At 37.5% G+C, this 23,341-nt stretch overlaps 1 long non-coding RNA gene across 1 annotated transcript in view; it reads left to right on the top strand.

The window, feature by feature from the left end:
* The window catches only part of LOC141374756 (uncharacterized), a 58,417-nt gene that overhangs the window by 2,655 nt on the left and 32,421 nt on the right, over window positions 1–23,341 (top strand). The window contains exon 2 of the long non-coding RNA XR_012381881.1: window positions 22,514–22,572. This is a non-coding gene — a long non-coding RNA (uncharacterized lncRNA). The remainder of the gene's footprint in view (window positions 1–22,513; window positions 22,573–23,341) is intronic.

The following is a 23,341-nucleotide window of genomic DNA, read 5'->3' as shown; positions in this document are numbered from 1 at the left end:
TTCTCTCTTTAGCATTAATAGTGCCATTACGAATCTTTTTCCTGCATATAACCTACTCTTTTAGATACGCTCTGCAAAGAGAAGGGAAATAAGCACAAGTCTGTCTGGGGTTTCAGTGCTGTTAAAGGTTAAAGAGACACTGTCCTGTGTATTTGTTGTCTTCACATGTGTGGGTATCTCCACATTTTCCCCAGAAAGACTAAAAATTGCTTTTGCTGTCTTATATGTGAGGTATATTTTATTTGTAAGATATATAGATATGGATAGATCACATACACAATATTGTATGTTACATATAAATACTGTTTGCTTCCTATTTTCCAAAAGTCCTCAAAACTGATAGTTTACAAATATTTCTGGTGTTCTTCCATTTTGTTTCCCTAATTTAAATTGGTACTTGAACCAGTAATTAGGGCAAAACAAACAAAATGTACCTTTTAGAATAAATTATAAAATTTCTTTCTGTCTCATCTGTCCCTGAGGAATGACTGCTCCATCAAAGTCAAAAGTTTAAACATTATAGACATTTAAAATAATGTAGGCTGTTTCCATATATTAATTAATAAATTAAACATAATTACCTTTATTCTGAAAATAATTTCCTTTAAACAATACGACTACGTGATTCACAGTATTTTACTGGAAGAGAAATGAAATTCTCTCCAAAGAGCTTGGCAGAGTGGATAACACTTAATAAATGTTAATTATACATTATTTTTCCTCATATACTTCTAGGTATGTTTTCTTTAATCATCTCTTTATACATTTCCAATTCTGTAAATATCAGTCACATGAGAAGAAGGTGGAAAGCTGGATTGGAAAGAGAAAGAGATCTTTTAAAATTGTGACCAATATATCTTGCTTTTGTACATTTTACAAAGAGGCTTGACCATGAGAACTCATTTTTAGGGAAACACTTAAGGGCTCTCTGAGTGAGGGCCCTCTGAAGCATCAGTTTCATTCCGTTAATTATAAATACACACCTATTGATCTGGGTTATTAGAAGGAAGTTGGTATATGTTTCTTTATTATTTCATACAGGCTGCTGAACTATACAAGTTATGAAACCAGCTTTTGTTACTGTGCCCTTAAAAATACTTGGATAGAGGGACGTCTGGGTGGCTCAGTCAGTTAAACATCTGCTTTTTTTTTGTTTTAAGATTTTATTTATTTATCTGACAGAGACACAGCTAGAGAGGGAACACAAGCAGGGGGAGTGGGAGAGGGAGAAGCAGGCTTCCCATGGAGCAGGGAGCCCGATGCAGGGCTCGATCCCAGGACACCGGGATCATGACCTGAGCCGAAGGCAGACGCTTAATGACTGAGCCACCCAGGCGCCCCTAAGCATCTGCTTTTGGCTCAGGTCATGATCTTGGGGTCCTGGAATCAAACCCCACATCGAGCTCCCTGCTCAGTGGGGAGTCTGCTTCTCCCTCTCCCTCTTCCCCTTCCTCCAGCTTATGCATGCATGTTCTCTCTCTCTCTCTCAAATAAATAAATAAATAAAATCTTTTAAAAACTACTTGAATAGGGTAGCAACAAAGGAAAGTAAAAATAATAACATGAATAACATACTTTATTATCTATTGCACAACTGATATATAGTAGATACATTCATCATTGCTAACCTTTTATTGCCTTACATGTATTTGAGATTAAATAGAAGGTCACTAAGTAAAGATAATTTTAGCAAAGTCTCACAATAATTATCCACTTATTTTTAATTACAAACTTTCAAATGGGATGCTCAGTCAAGACATAAGAAAAAAATTGTCTGAAGTCATCCTACGGGATGGTGGTTGAAAAATTTTTTTCCCATAAAAGTCATGTTAAGGAAGCTTGTCCCTGGGCACTTCATCAAATTAGTAAAATAAAGACCATTTTACCATACTTTTAGTATTCTCAACAAATATTTGAAATATAAATAATCTGTAATCTTTCTATTTGACATGTGAGGTTTCAAGTTCTTCAGTATTTTCAAATCTTCAAACATAGCTAACAACTTTGCCTGGTTCTCTTGTAAATGGTCATTTTTTAAAGCTTGTACTAGTTGGTCAATTCATGTTCTTCTGCACCCATGTAACTGAAGCAGCAGTTTCTCCCTTCACACTCCTTTGGCACTCTAAAAATAGGGCAATTGCATATTTTGGCATATTTCTTTTTAAAAATCAGTGAACCTCAGTCTTGAATAAATACTTTTATTTTGCCTTACAATATTTAAAAGACAAGACAAATCATTCTATATTTAATCTCTTTTTTATCTTTCAATATAATTATGTGATTTAATTCTAAAGTACAGGTTTTCTCTTAGATCTCATGAGACATGCAATTTTGAAAACCAATGCTTGATGGTAAGGGATACATTTCATTCTGAAAACAGATAATTAAAAAAAATTGATTTCAACAAAAATGTGAATCGGCAATCCAGCAGTGTGAAGTACTGATAGTGTTCAGTTCCATACCCTTCTTCCCACTTCCAGTTGTGATTCTGCAGTCAGATAGAAATGATCTTACTTTAATAAATCTTTCATTTCTAGCTTTCAAAATCAGGTTAAATACTTCTCTAAGCAGTGGTCAAAATAGAACCTATAGCAAGTTTGGAGAGCAAAAGCAATTTTGGTTTATAATAGCAATAATATTTAGAATGGCAAGTTGTCTTTTATTTTATTTTTTTAAAGTTTTTTATTGTTATGTTAATCACCATACATTACATCATTAGTTTTTGATGTAGTGTTCCATGATTAATTGTTTGTGCATAACAGCCAATGCTCCACGCAGAATGTGCCCTCTTTAATACCCATCACCAGGCTAACCCATCCCCCCCACCCCCCTCCCCTCTAGAACCCTCAGTTTGTTTTTCAGAGTCCATCGTCTCTCATGGTTCGTCTCCCCCACCGACTTACTCCCCTTCATTCTTCCCCTCCTGCTATCTTCTTCTTCTTTTTTTTTCTTAACATATATTGCATTATTGGTTTCAAGTACAGATCTGTGATTCAACAGTCTTCCACAATTCACAGCGCTCACCATAGCACATAACCTCCCCAGTGTCTATCACCCAGCCACCCAACCCCTCCCACCCCCCACCACTCCAGCAACCCTCAGTTTGTTTCCTGAGATTAAGAATTCCTCATACCAGTGAGGTCATATGATACATGTCTTTCTCTGATTGACTTATTTTGCTCAGGATAACACCCTCTAGTTCGATCCACGTCGTTGCAAATGGCAAGATCTCATTCCTTTTCATCGCTGCATAATATTCCATTGTGTATATATACCACATCTTCTTTATCCATTCATCTGTCGATGGACATCTTGGCTCTTTCCAAGGTTTGGCTATTGTGGACATTGCTGCTATAAACATTGGGGTGCACGTACCCCTTCGGATCCCTACATTTGTATCTTTGGGGTAAATACCCAGTAGTGCAATTGCTGGATTGTAGGGTAGCTCTATTTTCAACTATTTGAGGAACCTCCATACTGTTTTCCAGAGTGGTTGCACCAATTGGCTTTCCTACCAACAGTATAGGAGGGTTCCCCTTTCTCCGCATCCCCGCCAACATCTCTTGTTTCCTGACTTGTTAATTTTAGCCATTCTGACCGGTGTGAGGTGGTATCTCATTGAGGTTTTGATTTGGATGCCGAGCGACGTTGAGCACTTTTTCATGTGTCTGTTGGCCATTTGGATGTCTTCTTTGGAAAAATGTCTGTTCATGTCTTCTGCCCATTTCTTGATTGGATTATTTGTTCTTTGGGTGTTGAGTTTGGTAAGTTCTTTATAGATTTTTGGATACTAGTCCTTTATCTGATATGTCATTTGCAAATATTTTCTCCCATTCTGTCAGTTGTCTTTTGGTTTTGTGGACTGTTTCTTTAGCTGTGCAAAAGCTTTTTATCTTGATGAAATCCCAACAGTTTGTTTTCATCCTTGCTTCCCTTGCCTTTGGTGATGTTTCTAGGAGGAAGTTGCTGCGGCTGAGGTCGAAGAGGTTGCTGCCTGTGTTCTCCTTTAGGATTTTGATGGACTCCTGTCTCATGTTTAGGTCTTTCACCATTTGGAGTCTATTTTGTGTGTGGTGTAAGGAAATGGTCCCGTTTCATTCTTCTGCATGTGGCTGACACCAATTTTCCCAACACCATTTGTGGAAGACACTCTCTTTTTCCATTGGACATTCTTTCTTGCTTTGTCAAAGATGAGTTGACCATAGAGTTGAGGGTCCATTTCTGGGCTCTCGATTCTGTTCCATTGATCTCTGTGTCTCTTTTTGTGCCAGTACCATACTGTCTTGATGATGACAGCTTTGTAATAGAGCTGGAAGTCCGGAACTGTGATACCGCCAGCTTTGCTTTTCTTTTTCAATATTCTTCTGGCTATTCGGGGTCTCTTCTGGTTCCATACAATTTTAGGATTAAATAATCTGGATCCATTTCTTTGAAAAAAGTGAATGGATTTGATGGGGATTGCTTTGAATGTGTAGATGGCTGTAGGTAGCATTGACATCTTCACAATGTTTGTTCTTCCAATCCATGAGCATGGAACGTTTTTCCATTTCTTTGTGTCTTCTTCAATTTCTTTCATGAGTATTTTATAGTTTTCTGAGGACAGATCCTTTGCCTCTTTGGTTAAATTTATTCCTAGGTATCTTACGGTTTGGGGCGCAATTGTAAATGGGATCGACTCCTTGATTAGTCTCTCTTCTGTCTTGTTGTTGGTGTATAGGAATGCCACTGATTTCTGTGCATTGATTTTATAGTCTGCTACTTGACTGAATTCCTGTATGAGTTCTAGCAGTTTTGGGGTGGAGTCTTTTAGGTTTTCCACATAAACTATCATATCATCTGCAAAGAGTGAGAGTTTGACTTCCTCTTTGCCGATTTGGATGCCTTTGATTTCTTTTTGTTGTCTGATTGCTGTGGCTAGGACTTCTAATACTATGTTGAATAGCAGTGGTGAGAGTGGACATCCCTGCCACGTTCCTGACCTTAGGGGAAAAGCTCTCAGGTTTTCCCCATTGAGAATGATATTCGCTGTAGGTTTTTCATAGATGGCTTTTATGATATTAAGGTATGTACCCTCTATCCCTATACTCTGAAGAGTTTTGATCAAGAAAGGATGCTGTACTTTGTCACATGCTTTTTCTGCATCTATTGAGAGGATCATATGATTCTTGTTCTTTCTTTTGTTAATGTATTGTATCACGTTGATTGATTTGCGGATGTTGAACCAGCCTTGCAGCCCAGGGATAAATCCCACTTGGTCGTGATGAATAATCCTTTTAATGTACTGTTGGGTCCTATTGGCTAGTATTTTGGTGAGAATTTTTGCAGCCATGTTCATCAAGGATATTGGTCTGTAATTCTCCTTTTTGATGGGGTCTTTGACTAGTTTTGGGATCAAGGTAATGCTGACCTCATAAAATGAGTTTGGAAGTTTTCCTTCCATTTCTATTTTTTGGAACAGTTTCAGGAGAATAGGTATTAATTCTTTTTGAAATGTTTGGTAGAATTCCCCTGGGAAGCCATGTGGCCCTGGGCTTTTGTTTTTGGGAGATTTTTGATGACTGCTTCAATTTCCTTAGTGGTTATAGGTCTGTTCAGGTTTTCTATTTCTTCCTGGTTCAATTTTGGTAGTTGATACATCTCTAGGAATGCATCCATTTCTTCCAGGTTATCTAATTTCCTGGCATAGAGTTGCTCATAATATGTTCTTATAATTGTTTGTATTTCTTTGGTGTTGATTGTAATCTCTCCTCTTTCATTCATGATTTTGTTGATTTGGGTCATTTCTCTTTTCTTTTTGATCAGTCTGTCCAGGGGTTTATCAATCTTGTTAATTCTTTCAAAGAACCAGCTCCTAGTTTCCTTGATCAGTACTACTGTTCTTTTGGTTTCTAGTTCATTGATTTCTGCTCTGATCTTTATTATTTCTCTTCTCCTGCTGGGTTTAGGCTTTATTTGCTGTTTTTTTCTCTAGCTCCTTTAGGTGTAGGGTTAGGTTGTGTATTTGAGACCTTTCTTGTTTCTTGAGAAAAGCTTGTATTGCTATATACTTTCCTCTCAGGACTGCCTTTGCTGTATCCCAAAGATTTTGAACAGTTGTGTTTTCATTTTCATTGGTTTCCATGAATTTTTTAAACTTCTTTGATTTCCTGGTTGACCTATTCATTCTTTAGTAGGATGCTCTTTAGCCTCCATGTATTTGAGTTCTTTCCGACTTTCCTCTTGTGATTGAGTTCTAGTTTCAAAGCGTTGTGGTCTGAAAATATGCAGGAAATAATCCCAATCTTTTGGTACTGGTTGAGACCTCATTTGTGACCTAGGATGTGATCAACTCTGGAGAATGTTCCATGGGCACTAGAGAAGAATGTGTATTCCCTTGCTTTGGGATGGAATGTTCTGAATATGTCTGTGAAGTCCATTTGGTCCAGTGTGTCATTTAAAGTCTTTATTTCCTTGTTGATCTTTTGCTTAGATGATTTGTCCATTTCAGTCACGGGAGTGTTAAAATCCCCCACTATTATTTTATTGTTGTCAATGTGTTTCTTTGCTTTTGTTATTAATTGCCTTATATAATTGGCTGCTCCCATGTTAGGGGCATAGATATTTACAATTGTTAGATCTTCTCGTTGGATAGACCCTTTAAATAGGATAGAGTGTCCTTCTTCATCTCTTATTACAGTCTTTGGTTTAAAATCTATTTTTTCTGATATAAGGATTGCCACCCCAGCTTTCTTTTGGTGTCCATTAGCATGGTACATGGTTTTCAACCCCCTCACTTTCAATCTGGGAGTGTCTTTGGGTCTAAAATGAGTCTCTTGCAGACAGTATATTGATGGGTCTTGTTTTTTAATCCAATCTGATAGCCTATGTCTTTTGATTAGGGCATTTAGCCCATTTACATTCATGGTAACTATTGAAAGGTATGAATTTAGTGCCATTGTATTGCCTGTAAGGTGACTGTTGCTCTATATTGTCTGTGTTCCTTTCTGATCTATGCTGCTTTTAAGCTCTCTTTGCTAGAGGACCCCTTTCAATATTTCTTGGAGGGCTGGTTTTGCGTTTGCAAATTCCTTTAGTTTTTGTTTGTCCTGGAAGCTTTTTATCTCTCCTTCAATTTTCAATGACAGCCTAACTGGATATAATATTCTTGGCTGCATATTTTTCTCATTTAGTGCTCTGAAGATATCATGCCAGTCCTTTCTGGCCTGCCAGGTCTCTGTGGATAGGTCTGTTGCCAATCTAATATTTCTACCATTTTAGGTTACATATCTCTTCTCCTGAGCTGCTTTCAGGATTTTCTCTTTGTCTCTGAGACTCGTAAGTTTTACTATTAGATGTCGTGGTGTTGACCTATTTTTATTGATTTTGAGAGGGGTTCTCTGTGCCTCCTGGATTTTGATGCCTGTTTCCTTCCCCACATTAGGGAAATTCTCTGCTATAATTTGCTCCAATATACCTTCTGCCCCTCTCTCTTTCTTCTTCTGGGATCCCAGTTATTCTAATATTAGTTCATCTTATCGTATCGCTTATCTCTCGAATTCTGCCCTCGTGATCCTGTAGTTGTTTCTCTCTCTTTTTCTCAGCCTCTTTATTTTCCATCATTTGGTCTTCTATATCGCTGATTCTCTCTTCTGCCTCATTTATCCTAGCAGTTAGTGCCCCCATTTTTGATTGCACCTCATTAATAGCCTTTTAGATTTCGACTTGGTTAGATTTTAGTTCTTTTATTTCTCCAGAAAGGGTTTCTCTAATAACTTCCATGCTTTTTTTCAAGCCCAGCTAGTATCTTTAAAATCAGTATTCTGAACTCTAGGTCCAGCATCATACTAATGTCCGTATTGAGTATGTCCCTGTCAGACGGTACTACCTCTTGTTCTTTTTGCTGAGGTGATTTTTTTCATCTTGTCATTTTGTCCAGAGGAGAATAGATGAATGAGAGAACAGCATGCTAACAGGTTAACAACGTCCCCAGCAAATATACTCTATACAAATCAGAAACTACCTGAAACCAGCGGAAAAGAAAGGGAAAGAAAGAAAAAAGAAAGAGAAAAGAAAATAAAAAAGGAAAAAGAAAAAGGTAAAAACAATCAAAAACAGAACAAAACAAAAAATAAAACAGAATATGATCAAATATGTTCAGACTAGTGCATAGATCAGTGCCACACATTAGATTTTGGGCGTATTTTGGTCTGTTAGAAGAAAGTGCCTCCTAAAATTTTAAAGGAAGACAGACTTATATATGTACAAATTAAGGGCTGATACAATGAAGGGATGGAAGATGAATGTAAAGATGAAAATTATAGAAGATTTTATAAAAGGAATTGATAAGATAAGAAGTTGTTTGAGAAAAGAAAGAAGATCTAGAAAAAAAGAAAAGAAAAAAAAAGGGAGAGAATGTGATCAGGCAGGAGACTAGAACAAAGCCATACACTAGTGATTTAGGGTATATTTTGATCTGTTAGAAGAAACTGTATTTCAAAATTTTAAAGAGAGAACAACTTATATATATATATATGCCAAAAATATGTGTAACTAGTATAAAGGGATAAAATATGACTCTAAAAATGAAAAATAAAAAATGTGTTTTTGAAAAAGGGATTGATAAGATGTTAGTTGAAAAAGGGAAAAAGAAAAATTAAAAAAAAACAGTTAAAGAAAGTTAACTTTGAAAAACTAATGAATCATGGTAAAAAAGCCATGAATTCTATTTGCAGTATTCCCCTAGCGCTGGAGTTCTCCCGTTCTCCTTGATCGGTAAACTTGGTCTTGGCTTACTGGCTGTTTGTGCTGATCTTCTGGTGGAGGGGCCTGTTGCCGTGGTTCCCAAATGTCTTTGCTGGAGGCGGAATTGCCCCGCCCTTGTGAGTCTGGGCTAAGTAAGCTGCTGGGGTTTGCTCTCAGGAGCTTTTGTTCCCTGCAAGCTCTGGTACAGCTTTGGAGGACCAGGGTGAAAATGGTGGCCTCCCAATCTCCGCCCGGTGGAGCTGAGAACTCGGGGCCCCGCTCCGCAGTGCGCTCCCAGAGAAAAGCAGTCACTCCCATCTTCCTGGTCTCTGGCCACACTCCGTGCTCACCCGGCCTCTGACCAAGCATTTCTATCTCTGGCACCCAACTTGGTGTGGAGTCTCCAAACCCAGCAGATCCCTGCAGTGCGCTCCCGCGCCGCTCCTCCTGGGGAGGAAGGGGAGTCTCCCTGGCTCTGCCGCTTGTTGGGTCCCTGCTGGAGGAGCAGTGGCCCGACTGGCCCGCGGATCACAGTTTATGGCAACCCCGAGCTGAGAGCCTGCGCCTCAGTTCCATCTCTGCAGCTGGCTTCTCCGCTCTGATACCTGGGAGCTCTGCTGCACTCAGGCATCCCCAGTTTTTCTGTGACCCCGAGGGTCCTGAGACCACACTGTCCCGTGAGGTTTCCACCCCCCGCTTAGCCACTGGAGCAACGTCCCTCTGCGGAACCAACTTCTAAAAGTTCCGATTTTGTGCTCTGCGGCTTTATCACTTGCCATTAGCGGCCGGCGGAGGCCCCCTCCCCGCCGTCTATCCTCCTGAATATCGCCTCGGATTCACTTCTCCGCACGTCCTACCTTCCAGTAAGTGGTCGCTTCTCTGTTCAGAGAGTTGTTGCTACTCTCCTCTTCGATCTCCTGTTGAGTTCGTAGGTGTTCAGAATGGTTTGATCCCTATTCAGCTGAATTCCTGAGACCAGATGAAATCCAGGTCTCCTACTCCTCTGCCATCTTGCTCCACTCCTGGCAAGTTGTCTTTTAAAATGAAAGATACCATCACCTAAAATCACGAAGAAACCCTTATAAGTTAAATGATCTCAGGAAAAAAAATTATCTTCTGCTTCATGTACAAAAATATTGCATACACTGGGAAGTTACACTTTAATATTTGATTAAACAAACACTCCACACAAAATGTAAGCACTACTTCCTATATTTTCTATATTTCTTTTTTTTTTAAGATTTTATTTATTTATTTGACAAAGAGAGAGCACGAGAGCAGGAACACAAGCAGGGGGAGTGGAAGAGGGAGAAGCAGACTTCCGGCTGAGCAGGGAGCCCGATATGGGACTCGATCCCAGGACCCTGGGATCACGACCTGAGCGGAAGGCAGCCACTCAACGACTGAGCCACCCAGGCACCCTATTTTCTATATTTCTTTAACCAAAAAGATTTTGTAGAGATTCACTTGGTATATGTGTCTGTATTTTGTGCATGTGTGTAAAGAGTGCTATTGTTGTTTTCTTGAGTTTTACTTTCTTAATAGAAATTTATATTATGTTGTTGGATATACCCTTCAAAGTATACACCCTGATGGCAATTGTGAAATGATCTCATAGAGCTGCACTGTTTAACCTAAAAAACATAGCTCTGTGGGATTATTTTAGAATATATACTACATATATTAATTTTATATATGCTATAATTTTATAATTTTTTAGTGCACAAAATTGTTACACTAGAAACTTTGTCCATTCTTCTTGTCTTTAAGCAATGTGCTTCTTCTTTTGGTGGTAAGATTATTATTATTTTTTTTTAAGCTTCTCCTAAACTTTTAAAAAGCCCTGCTTTGGTATAAAACTAAAAAAAAAAATTATTAACTGACATATGACTTCTGGATATAGAACTACTGAGCATACCTATCTAGGAACATTTGTCACAAGACTAATTTATAATGTATTCAAAACTACGATTCTTTATTTTAGAACTCTTATTTAGGAGTTATGACTCCCAGGTCCTTATCCTCCTGGTAATGTTTGTGTAGCTTTTGAAAACTGGAGTATTCTAAAGGTTTGCTGACAATACCATTTTCTTCCCTGGGGTCAGAAAGCATGAGGCCAGGGTGCTGTAACCTCTTTCGCCTTTCCCCTCATGAGATATCTCTGACCTATGAACGCCTCTGTGCTGAGCCTTTAAGCAAAGCTTATCCAACAGCTGTTCCTGAATCTCACCTGGCAAGGGAGCTAAGATCTATTGATTATCTTTTTTTCCAAACTCTATGCCTTTATTAAATGAATTCTCCCTGAGTTCTGTGGTTTCATGTTCCGTAGGGCTGGGTTTCCAATAGATAGGAGGTAAAGCTAGAGCACAGATTTCCCTGTACTTGTTTTCTAATAAAGTAAGTGCTTTATTGAAAATCCCAACAATGAAAATGCGTCATTAAAATTTGGGGTAAAACTTGAAGGTATAAACAAGTTGTTGAAATGGTGATCGCTATGCCTCTTTGCAGTGCCCCCTCCTCTCATGATAACCCACATTTGTCTCCGAACAACTTTGTAGTTTGGGCTGTACCTCTGTTCTTCCTCACCTGGAAATTTGCCTCAGCACATCCCCATATCCGAGTAAGTGGCATAAATCCAGTCTCCAAAGCATTGGTGAGTAAGTGGTTCCTTGAGAATATAGAAGCAAGTTACAACCCACAGCACAAAAATAAATCCAAGTTCTGCAAATTATACCTCTGCTTTCTCTTTCTCCCACCTTATATTCTTCTTTCTCTATTTCAAAGGATCTCCCACTCCTGTCCCCAAACTCCGTCTCTCCAGTATCTCTGTGCAACTTGTTCAGCCTCCCTCAGCTTCCAGGATCTCTTCTCCCCCGCCCCTTAATCCTCTTTCTTATGTAAAACAATTTAATCCTGCCAAAATCTCTCCAATTTGCATACTTACACCCTCACTTAGAGAAATTGGGATCTTCAGAAGATATCACTTTTTTTAGAGGTAAAATGAATTCTAACAATGTGTGGGTGTTTGCTCTTGCACACATTCTTTGATCTGTCGCATACCGATCATCATACATTTAAAAAGAGTTGTCATGCCCTGGAGAGCAATATTTTCTTGCCTAGTATTTATCAATGTATACGGAGGAGAATCCTTCACAGAAAGACAGAAGTTAACATCACATCACTCTTCTATCCTGAAAGCATAAATCCCAGTGGGACCATGGCTTGGACCCACCTATATGACCTCTTCAGGTTTTGTGATTGGTCTTCCCATACAGACTCTAGTCCCTTCTTTTTCTTTTACATTTGACAGTACAGAAACTGATTCTCATTCTTTATCCACCACCCTATCTCTTTGGATTGTTGAACATCAACTTTTTCCATAATGCTTGGATACGTTTTACTCTCTCAATGGACCCAGACTTTAGTTCACTGGTTCAGATTGTGCATTTCAACCCATTTCAACAGCTTGGGGCTGACAGGTTAACTAGAAAGACCAGAGAAATACACTAGCCCACAAGGTAAGAAATATTTACCTAAATATTATAAATTTTAAACTATGCTTAGCCTTCTAAAATAACAAATGCCTAAGTCATATATGGTTTGATCACTTACCACTAAGCTACCTCATCTCATTTTCATTTTTGGGCTCACAGTTTTCTCATCTTGAAACTATAATAGTGAACTAAATAATTTTGCATGTATCTTCCAGCTATAAAATGCAATCTTTTCATTGCACTAGTGTGTGTTTAACTCTGTATCTAACTATCTAACTCTAGTCTGTTTTTTTGACATAAAAGACTGACATTTTGCTTTATGCAGCTCCAGGTTCAAGTGCAAAGAGAGAGTGGGAGGAGAGACAGAGAGACAGAGATTTCCAATTTCTCTGCAGTAAGTTTTTCCCAGCCAGAATGAAGTCATTTCATGATTTTCTACATGTCTATACCTGTCCAACTCCATGCTCTTTGGAGTTAGTATCTCTATTTCATAATAGAATCATTTCTTTTACTAGGAATGGTCAACTTCCTATTTGTTCCATATCTGTCTACGAAGACCAAATTTCTTAAAAGATCAAGACTTCTATTTTTGCAGAATATTCAAAACACAATAGAGGAGAAAATATCTGTTGGTTTCTAAAACAAACTTTTTTTTTTTCAGGCAATCAGATATTACTGTTTGGTTGTTGTTCTTTTTTAAGCTTATATTCCTAAAGACCTGAGGTAAATGACATTTAGGTATGTATTGCTTTAATTGAAGGCAAAGCTTTCATTCTGCCTCTGAAGCTATTCTCTATGCATTGTTGCCTCTTCTTAAATTGTAAACCCTAGGGTCTCTTGTTTTTGTTTTTTTTTTTTTTATTCCATCCACCTATCTTTTGCCTAAACCTGTCACTTTTAGCTTCATCTCACCTGTGACACTCTGCCCCTTCCTCAGAGCCCCTAGTGCAGCTGTCTTCTGTGCGCCCATCTCAGTATGCATACATCACTGCCACTCTTATTTCACGTGGATGACACTGACCGTGACTGCTTCCTGTGCACAAATAGAACAAAGGAAGAGCCCACCACAAAATAATGCTTCTCCAAAGGCTGTAGCCCATAATTGAAATCTGGTTGCATTTGCAGCTTGGTAATTCTAGAATTTCAAAATGAAGCCTCTTTGCTGATAGCTTTATGCAGGGCTGATCTGTCTGACACTGTTATTTCCCAGTTTACCTGTCTGATACACTGTGTAGAGCTGTGCTTTGGCAAATGTGCACTTCTGCACTTGAACCAGGAGGGATTGAATTAAACTTACTGCAAATAAGCATTTATTTATTTATTTGACAGCTGTTACAAAGATAAGGTCATGCCTATATTGAACCTGATTACACATGTGAATTAGGAGATGAGCCTGTGCATTATGGAAGGGATTACTCATATCACAAAAGAATTCACTTCATGGTTTCATTAAAAAGTGGCTATCGCTTTTAAAATGATTCTTTAGTTCGAGTCAATTGCTAAAACTCAAGCACTCTAAGATCACATAGATTGAGGTCCCCCACACTTTTTTGTTCCAACTCTATTTTATTAGCTATATACACAACAGGTATATATGCAAGCATAACTCGGAGATATTGCAGGTTTGGTTTCAGACCACCACAATAAAGTAAGTATTGCAATAAAGTAAGTCAAATGAATGTTTCACTTTCCCAGTGCATATAAAAAGTTATGTTTACACTAAACTGTATTCTGGTAAGTATGCAATAGCATTATGTCTAAAAACCAATGTACAGACCTTAATTAAAAACACTTACTTGCTAAAACGTGCTTATCATCATCTAAGCTCCAGCAAACCATAATCTTTTAGCTAGTGGAGGGTGCTGCCTTCGTGTTGAGGGCTGCTGACTGATCAGGGTGGTGGGTGCTGAAGTTTGGGGTGGCTGTGACCATTTCTTAAAATAAGATGACAATGAAGTTTGCCACATCAATTGACTCTTTCTTTCACAAACAACTTCTTTGTATCCTGCGATGCTGTTTGGTAGCATTTTACCCACAGTAGAACTTCTTTCAACATTGGAGTCAGTCCTCTCAAACCCTGCTGCTGCTTTATCAACTAAGTTGATGTAATACTCTAAATCCTTTGTTGTTTCAACAATCTTCACAGCATTGTCACCAGGAGTAGGTTCCATCTCAAGAAACCATTTTTTTTTTACTCTTCCATGAGAAAAAACTCTTAAGGCATTTAAGTTTTATCATGAGACCACAGCAATTCAGTCACATCTTCAGGCTCCACATCTAATTCTAGTTTTCTATTTCCACATCTGCAGTTACCACCTCCACTGAAGTCTTGAACCCCCCCAAAGTCATCCTTGAGGGTTAGGACCACTTCTTCCAAATTCCTGTGAATGTAGATATTTTCACCTCTTGTCATGAATCACAAATGTTCTTAATGACATCTAAAAAGGCGAATCCTTTTCAAAAGATTTTCACTTTAAAGTCAAAATCACGCCTTGATCCATGGGCTGCAGAATGGATGCTTTATTAACAGCATGAAGACAACATCAATCTCCCTGTACATCCCTATCTGAGCCTTTAGGTGACCAGGTGCCATGTCAATGAGCAGTCATAATTTGAAAAAAATCTTTTTTTTGAATAGTAGGTCTCAATGTTGGGATTAAAATATTCAGTAAACCATGTAGTTATAAACAGATGTGCTGTCATCCAGGCTTTGATGTTCCATTTACAGAACACAGGCAGAGAAAATTTAGCATAATTCTTAAGGACCCCCAAGATTTTCAGAATGTTAATGATCATTGGCTTCAGATGAAAATCACCAGTTGCGGGGCGCCTGGGTGGCTCAGTTGGTTAAGCGGCTGCCTTCGGCTCAGGTCATGATCCCAGGGTCCTGGGATTGAGCCCCGTGTCAGGGTCCCTGCTCAGTGGGGAGCCTGCTTCTCCCTCTCCCTCTGCCTGCCTCTCTGCCTACTTGTGCTCTCTCTCTCTCTCTCTCTCTCTGTCAAATAAATAAATAAAATCTTTAAAAAAAGAAAAAGAAAATCACCAGTTGCATTTGTCCCTAACAAGAGAGTCAGTCTGTCCTTTTAAGCTTTGAAGCCAGGCATTGACTTCTCCTCTCTAGCTATGGAAGTCCTAGATGGCTTCTTCCAATAGAAGGCTACTTCATCTACATTAAAAATCTGTGGTTTAAGGTAGCCACCCTTCATTATTTTAGCTAGATTTTCTGGAGAACTTGCTGCAGAACCTATTTCAGCATTTGCTGCTTCACCTTGCAATTTTTTTTTTTTTTTTTTTTATGAAGACAGCTTCTTTCCTTAAACCTCATGAACCAACCTCTGCTAGCTTCAAACTTTTCTTCTGCAGCTTCCTCACCTCTCTCAGCCTTTACAACATTGAAGAGAGTCAGGAGAGTTGGCCTAATCCTTGCTCTGGATAAGGCCTTGGCTTAAAGGAAATGTTGTGTCTGGTTTGATCTTCTATACAGACCAGTAAAACTTTCTCCATATCAGCAATAAGGCTGTTTCTCTTCTTACCTTTCAGATGTTTATTGAAGTAGCACTTTTAATTTCTTTCAAGAACTTTCCCTTTGCCCCCACAACTTGGCTACCTGGTGCAAGAGGACTAGCTTTTGGCCTATCTTGGTTTTCAACATACCTTCCTTACCTGGCTTAATCATTTCTAGCTTTCAGTTTAAAAAGTGAGAGACATGTGACTCTTTCCTTCACTTAGAGGCCATTATAAGGTTACTAATTGGTCTAATTTTCAATATCGTTGTGTCTTGGGAAATGGGGAAGCCTGAGGAGAGAGAGAGAGATGAGAGCATGGTCAGTCTGTGAAGCAGTCAGAACATAAATACTGATCAATTAAATTTGCTGTCTTATAGGGGTGTAGTTCATCATGTCCTAAAACAACTATGATAGTACCATCAAAGATCACTGACAACAGACCACCATAACAAATATAATAATAATGAAGCAATTTGAAATATTACAAGAATTTCCAAAATGTGACACAGAAACAATTAAGACATGAGCAAATAATGTTGAAAAAATGGCACCAGTAGACTTGCTTGAGGCAGAGTTGCCACAAAACTTTAATTTGTAAAAATTATAATATCTGAAAAGCACAGTAAAGCAAAGCACAATAAAACAAGGCATGCCTATATCTACTTTCAGGAAGAAAGATGGATATCATGTGGAAACAGATAATTTTATTATACCAAATGGTATATTGAAAGAACTCGGTTCTCTTTTAATTTTCAAACCTTTTGCTGGAATATTAAGATTAATGAGAACTAATTTTTTATTTGTATTAGCTTTTCTACTCCTGGGAATTAAGAGAATACTTTGCATCAGGAACAAAATGAAAGTGTGGGAATCAGATCTTTGAATTATTTTTATTCATGAGAGGAGAGTTAGTAAATTTAATTAAATAATTTAACTTAATTAACCAAATTTCACACCCAGGAAAGGAATTTTCAGGAGATCCTATAACTAAAGGGGTAGAAGGAGAAGATTACAAAAATGTGTTCCAAGCTTCTGTGAATGAAAGACAGTTTTATAGTAATCTTTAAACTTTGTTTGTTTGTTGTTTTTACTAGGTTCCTTGAACCTAAATTTCTTGGTTGAGTATAGATTTCAAATAAACTCTTTAAAAAGGACTTAGTTTTATGGAATTAGCTATACTGTATTTTAAATCTCAACTCTGTGTACAATGATTCCTTGGAGAAAAGATAGCTTTATTCTAAGGTTGTTTTGTCCTTATAGAAGATACACTCTCCAGATTGTTTCCAACAAAGACTTGGCTTTTAATAAATTTAATTATCTAACAAACAGTAGTAAAGGAAGAGGGCAGCTCCACTGCATAACATTGATGTCTTTGAGTAAAATGAAAGTACTATAGGACTTGGAGTAGGCTAGCTGGCTTATTGTTACAACTCTGCTACTAGAAAAAAAATGTCACCCTAAAATGCCATCTTAAAATCTCTGGACTTCTTTTTCCACATGTGTTAAATGAGGGTTATACCAACCCTACACAGCTCACAGAATGTGGTGATGACAATTAGAAAACTGATTTGAAACCATTTGAAAGTACAAAAATAATTTCTCAGTAGTTTGAAACAAGAAAAAATATTTTAATATCTATTTAAAGGGAGAGACAAACACCAGTGCATCTTAGATCTTTAATAGGGAGATCTAGAATAATTTTGATCTTAAGAAGAATTTAGCACTTCATCACTGTAAGTCACCTTTGACATATGGAGCTATTATTATCCACTAAATAGCCTCTTTACAACTTGAAACTAAAAAAAATAAGCCCCATATAATTCTACAATTCCCTAATATGTACTTAAATATGTAGAATAAATTGGTGAGGAGTAATATCATATAAGCATATTTTTTGGGTCTTAGAATTTCATCACAACCCACCCAAATCCTAGGTTCTGGGAATTATACACAAATTAAAAAGACCTACCTTGACAGAGAAGGCAAATTCCCTCCCCCAAAACAAACAAAACAGTATTCCAGGAACAACAGATGGGATAGCTGATGAATTCATCCTTCTATAATTTTCTTCCATTGTTTACTTATAAATTAAACGTCCTGATTGATGGGGCGTGTTGTCCTTGAGATTTACTTCAATTGGTTAGAACATGTTGCCTGAAAAGCCAGAGATAAGAGTTTATGGCACCAAAAGAGCCAGATGGCTTTTCACTATTCCGTAGCTTGAGTGGGTCAGAATAATACCATCAACTCTCAGGAAGTGGGTTGTATTAATGGCCTGCCAATGCTGATCAATGGCATCTACACAGTACACAGGAATGACACAGTGTGCGGTTTCTCATCATTCCCCACCTTGCTCTTCTCTTTTACATACATCTTCATAGGTTTTCCTTGAGGTGCATGTGTATATGTGTGTGTGTATAGATATTAGGTATAATTTACAAGGTAAATAGCATGCCTCCTTACAGTAGTCTCTCTCCAAATATTAGTCAAAATCTAAGTCATGTCATCTCATGAGGGAAAATGAAAGTAAAACCTGAACGTCATTTGTTTTAATTTCAATGATCCCCCAAAGGTGATGTAAGGAAGAAATCCATTTCTGCTCCGTGTTAGCTAGGCTCTTCAAGTTGCATGGAACTTGGTACATTTGGAATCTTCCCAGTATTGACATGGGTCCTTGGGACAACTTATTCTTTTTGTACCAGGGTGCTGAAAATAAATGCCACTTTATAGAAAGAAATTTTCTCTTTCTTTATAAAGTTATATCTCCAAATAGTAGGGTCCTGTAAGCCTTAAATGTAAAACAGGCTGATGGAAATTGACTATAATACAGAACATTTAGGACCCAAGTGAAAAGGCTGTGTTTGAATTGAGGGCATAATGGACTATATAATTTAAAATATGTTTCCTGTGCTGAGATATCCCCATAATCCCTAAATACGTGGGTATTCAATTTAGTTATTGACAGGAATATGATGCCTTATGGTCATAATTTTGGAGCAGTCTGGGTAACACATTAGGTCCCCAGTGTTTGCTTTTCTGTTGTACTTGTATGAATCAGCTATCCTCTCTTGTACAAATCAGTAACTGGGCTAGGCAGCTATAAACAGAGTCCTCAAAACCCTCCATTAAGAGTTAAGGGACTATATGAAGAGAGTAATGGCACATCTACAAAGAAAACTGAGAAATAGGACTATGTAACTGGGTACATGGCTGCCTACAATAACTGTGTGTGATGGTGATGGTAATGGCGGTGAAGAGGGTTCCCTTAGAAGGACAGAGAAAATTATAATGGTTAGACAATTAGTATTCTCTGACAGTAGGCAAAGCCTCATGGAAGGCCCTGGTTTGTTGGCCCCAAATAGTAACAGAACGCAGCTTGACTATTCTCTACCTTCATGCACTGCTTAGATTAAGAAAGCTCCAACCTTTGATGGCACAATTGTCTAGGAGTATCTCCTTTCTTCATCAATGGCTCAAGGAAAGGCAGAAGGCAATAACCAAGTTTGTAATTGTTTTATAGATACCCTGTGCATTCATTAAAGGTCTCCACTGAAATGTCACTCAGTTAGAACAAAACAAAACGGGGTTCTTTTCAGTTGAAACTTTGAACTAGACACATTGCCCTATATTGATCTAACATATTCAGTTGATGAGTGTTTTTATAAGAACAATGGAGCAATAAGAGAGAGTTCCCGAATTTCAGAACAACTCTTTGTTAAAGTAAAGTACAATACAGTAGCATTAAAGATCTTTTAAGCAGGGTAGTAGTGTAGTGATAAAGTATCTTGTTATGGCCCTAAAACCTGTTTCTCTTGCTCCCTATTTTAGCCCACTCTCCTCTTGTACCAGTGTGGGGTACATTGGTGTAAATCCAATATGACTCTGACATTATTTTTATAAAATCAATCTCTCATATTCTTCTATTTTGATATTTTCTTATTCATGTGAATCTAGTGTTCTCTGATATGTTAACAAGCTCATTTAAAAAGTAACCTATGATCTACAGACAAAATTTTGGCTATAACTTCCATAGAGATTCATAATTTATATTTGTCTTTTTTAAAGATTTTTTTACTTATTTGAGAGAGAGAGAGAGAGGAGCAGAGGGAAAGGGAGAGGAAAAGAATCTCAAGCAGTCTCCCTGCTTAGCACTGAGCCCATTGTGGGGCTTGATCCCATGACCCTGAGATCATGACCTGAGCTGAAACCAAGAGTCAGAGGCTTAACCAACTGAGCCAGCCAGGTGCCCCTCTAATTTGTATTTTAAACATCCTGAGAAACTTTGTTATTAAACTAATCCATTCAAATTTATTTAACTCAGCATTTCCTATATTTGTATTATGATGAAAATAATTTTTCTTGCTTATGAAAATTATTTGGAAAGTTCCATGGAAGGTGTTTAAATAAAGTTTATTCTACTTCAAGTGTTATGCTTATGCACACTTTCCATTTCCTTATGATATATATATATGTGTGTGTGTATATATATATATATAATTAGATTTAATATTCTTCTGTATTTTAAGACAAAATGTAATAAGACATCTGTACAGCCCATTGATAGATTTTTTTTTTCCTGTCTTGGCACTTAAACCTAGTTCAATCAGTTATGCCTTGAGTAATGAGACCACATGTGACAAATGGCACAATGGGAAATATATGACCACACATGGAAATCAAAGTATAATACACTTTTTTTCCAGGAAGGAGATTCACAAGAGCTGTGGAGCATTCACTCAGGGGATTATTCACTCTTTTTCAGTACATACTCTGATGCTCCCAATGAATCTGAGGCCTCAGTCCCTCAGGAGGCACTCCTATAAATAGCAAGTCAAATTGGGAGAATAAATTGAATGAACTGTCACAAACATTTCTCAGTAAAATAAGGGGAAAAGTGTAACTGTAGCCTGAATGAGAATTACACACAGCTTACTAAGCTTTGGGGTCCGCTTGGTTGAAATGCATTTCCAAAGGAAAAAAAGTCAATGTTAAACTACATTTGATATATTTCTTTGCTAAAAGCCACAACTTCCAGTATTCTAGAGAGGAATGATTTATAACTATTACATCCAACAAAATGTTCTTTTTTGGCCCTGAAATCTGATAATTTGGTTTTACATGGTGACTGTGCTTCTAGAAATAAAACTCCTGTCCATCACCATTATTATTATTATCAAGGATAGTCTGAGAAGTGCTGTAGAAAGCATAGCACATTTTCCCTGCTTTACTTATGTGTGATAATTGCAGAGTTTTGGGAATGTATTAGCTACAGAAAAAGAAGAATAAAGACCTTAAAGCTGTTTTAGGTAGAAATGAGCAAGGAACCATGGTTTTCTATCTTGGGAGCACTTTTCTTGGTGTATTCTATAATATATTTCATCTTGGCCTTGCAGATGTATTTTTGAATATTTCAACCTGAAACATTTCACTGCTTTGCAAATGTTTTATCAGCCTGCCTTTCTCTCCGCACTAGGACCTGATGCATATTGCAAGTGCAGGATAGAGAATGAGAATGTAGCCCTCATTTTCAATCCCTAATTCTTTTTTGTTTGGTTGTTTTTGTTTTTTGGGTTTTTTTTTCCCTGTGTGTGTGTGTGTGTGTGTGTGTGTGTGTGTGTGTAGATCATGGTTGTGTGGTGGCATATGGATGTTGTAAGGCCAAAAGATACTCTTCATCAATTGTAATAAATGCATCACTCTGGTGAGGGATATTGATAATGGGAGAGGCTATGCGTGTCTTGGGGATACAGAGTCATTGGAAATCTCTGTGCTTTCACTTTTGCTGGGAACCTAAACCTACCCTAAAAAATGAAAGTCCATTAAAAAAAAACAGTCTTAGATGTCTTAATATGAGCAAACCAATATCTTTCAGCTCTTGCACAAGAATTACTAAGAAACTAGAGGTGGTTACAGAATGAAGAAAGGGACAATTCTAATTATATTACTAATTATATTACTATTTAATGGCCTTGGTGGCCCACCTATGATGAGCTGCAGGTGCCAGGAAAGATATATAATGATTTTTATATCAGAAGTGGGATTCCTTCCATACTTCTTCCCAGTAGGGGGAATCCCATTTTCAGCTCATATTACAATTAAGGAATTACTCCTTTCCAACAGAAGGAGATCATAGTACCCACCTCCCTTCTGTTCAGCTATACAACACTCATAAATTGGGCACAGAAAAAGCAGAAATTAACTCTACAGAGCATGGAGAGTTCAGCTAAAGAGAGAACAAGTATGCTAAGAAAAAACCAAGGAGACACTATTTCCTAAGTAATTAAGTTATTGATGATAGGAATTCAACAGAACATAATGAAGGGGCCTAATATCTTTAGAAATATTGTTGATGAAGGGTCAATACTTCTATGAACCTTAGAAAGGTCATGTGAACAAAGATTAAAAACTCTCTTCAAGAAGTAATAAATAATCTAATACTAGAAAGTGGCATCCTGGCATAGGCTGATGTGAGCTAAGAGTACAATACATAGACCTGTATTGATGAAACAAATAGATAAATGATTCGGACAAGACCAAAGAAAATCTCAGTCTCTTAGTGACATTAATTTAAAGATTTGCACCAAATCCAAATAAAGAAGAATGAAACACTGATGTTCAGTTCATTTATTTATTTATTGATGTTTAATGCATTCATACCATACTTTAGGTGATTGAACATCCATTGTATATGGTTTTAGTTTGAGAGTGTGCATTCAATCATTTTTGGTTATTTATTTATGTTTATATGTTTATTAGTCTCATGTTACAAAATACCTCCATGTATCATTACAGAGAGATAAGCATATCTAAATGAAAGATGAATATGATTGCAGTCAAGATTCTGAGGCCAGGTAGGCAAAATGAAGATAAAGATATGTTACAAAAGAAACCTACTCTTGTATTTTTATCTGTATCACCCACACAGTACATGGTTTGATTTTTAACATGTGTTGAGAAGTTGTCTGCCAACTCTTAATATTATGCCCCACTAACATGTAACTTAAAAGTCCCTTTCTTTGTCTTGAGGAGGAATATAACAGAAAAGTTGGCAAACTATAGTCTGTTTTTGTAAAGAAAGTTTGAAGACAGCTGCACCCATTCATTTATATATTATCTATGGCTGCTTTCAAGCTACAACAGAGTTGAGTAGTTGCAACAGGGCCATTCAGCTTGCAAAGGATATTTACTAACACTTTACAGAAAGACTTATTAATGCCTGGCATAGCACAAAGTAAATGCTCTTTGAGTCAGACAGACTCACAAGGAAATACATGCTCCCAGTTAAGCTTCATGTTTTCTGCTGTTTTAGGATTCCCAACATAAAGCAACCTAACTTTCTCTTATATAGTAAGGTACTCTGTTTTTCCCATTGATTAGGATCTTATCTTGGTGTTGAACATCCAGAATTTCCCACCAGCCCTGAAACTAGGCCAACTCCTAGTATTTGTGGAGTCTAAGGCAAGAGAATAAATGGGGCTAATCTACAACACATTTAAAGTTATAAATCAAGTAAGAAGTATCATTAAATGAGTATGTTTTAGCCTTCTATTTTGATAAGCATACATTTATAATCAACTAGAAAGCCAAACTTGAACTTAGAATATTCAGACTTTTAAGAGT

This window comes from Callorhinus ursinus, unplaced genomic scaffold (assembly GCF_003265705.2).
Source record: "Callorhinus ursinus isolate GAN/ISIS: 27379988/994484 unplaced genomic scaffold, GSC_fseal_2.0 scaffold21, whole genome shotgun sequence".
Taxonomy (NCBI): Eukaryota; Metazoa; Chordata; class Mammalia; order Carnivora; family Otariidae; genus Callorhinus; species Callorhinus ursinus.
The sequence above is the reverse complement of the archived record's forward strand: the minus strand, read 5'-3'. Positions and strand labels throughout refer to the sequence as shown.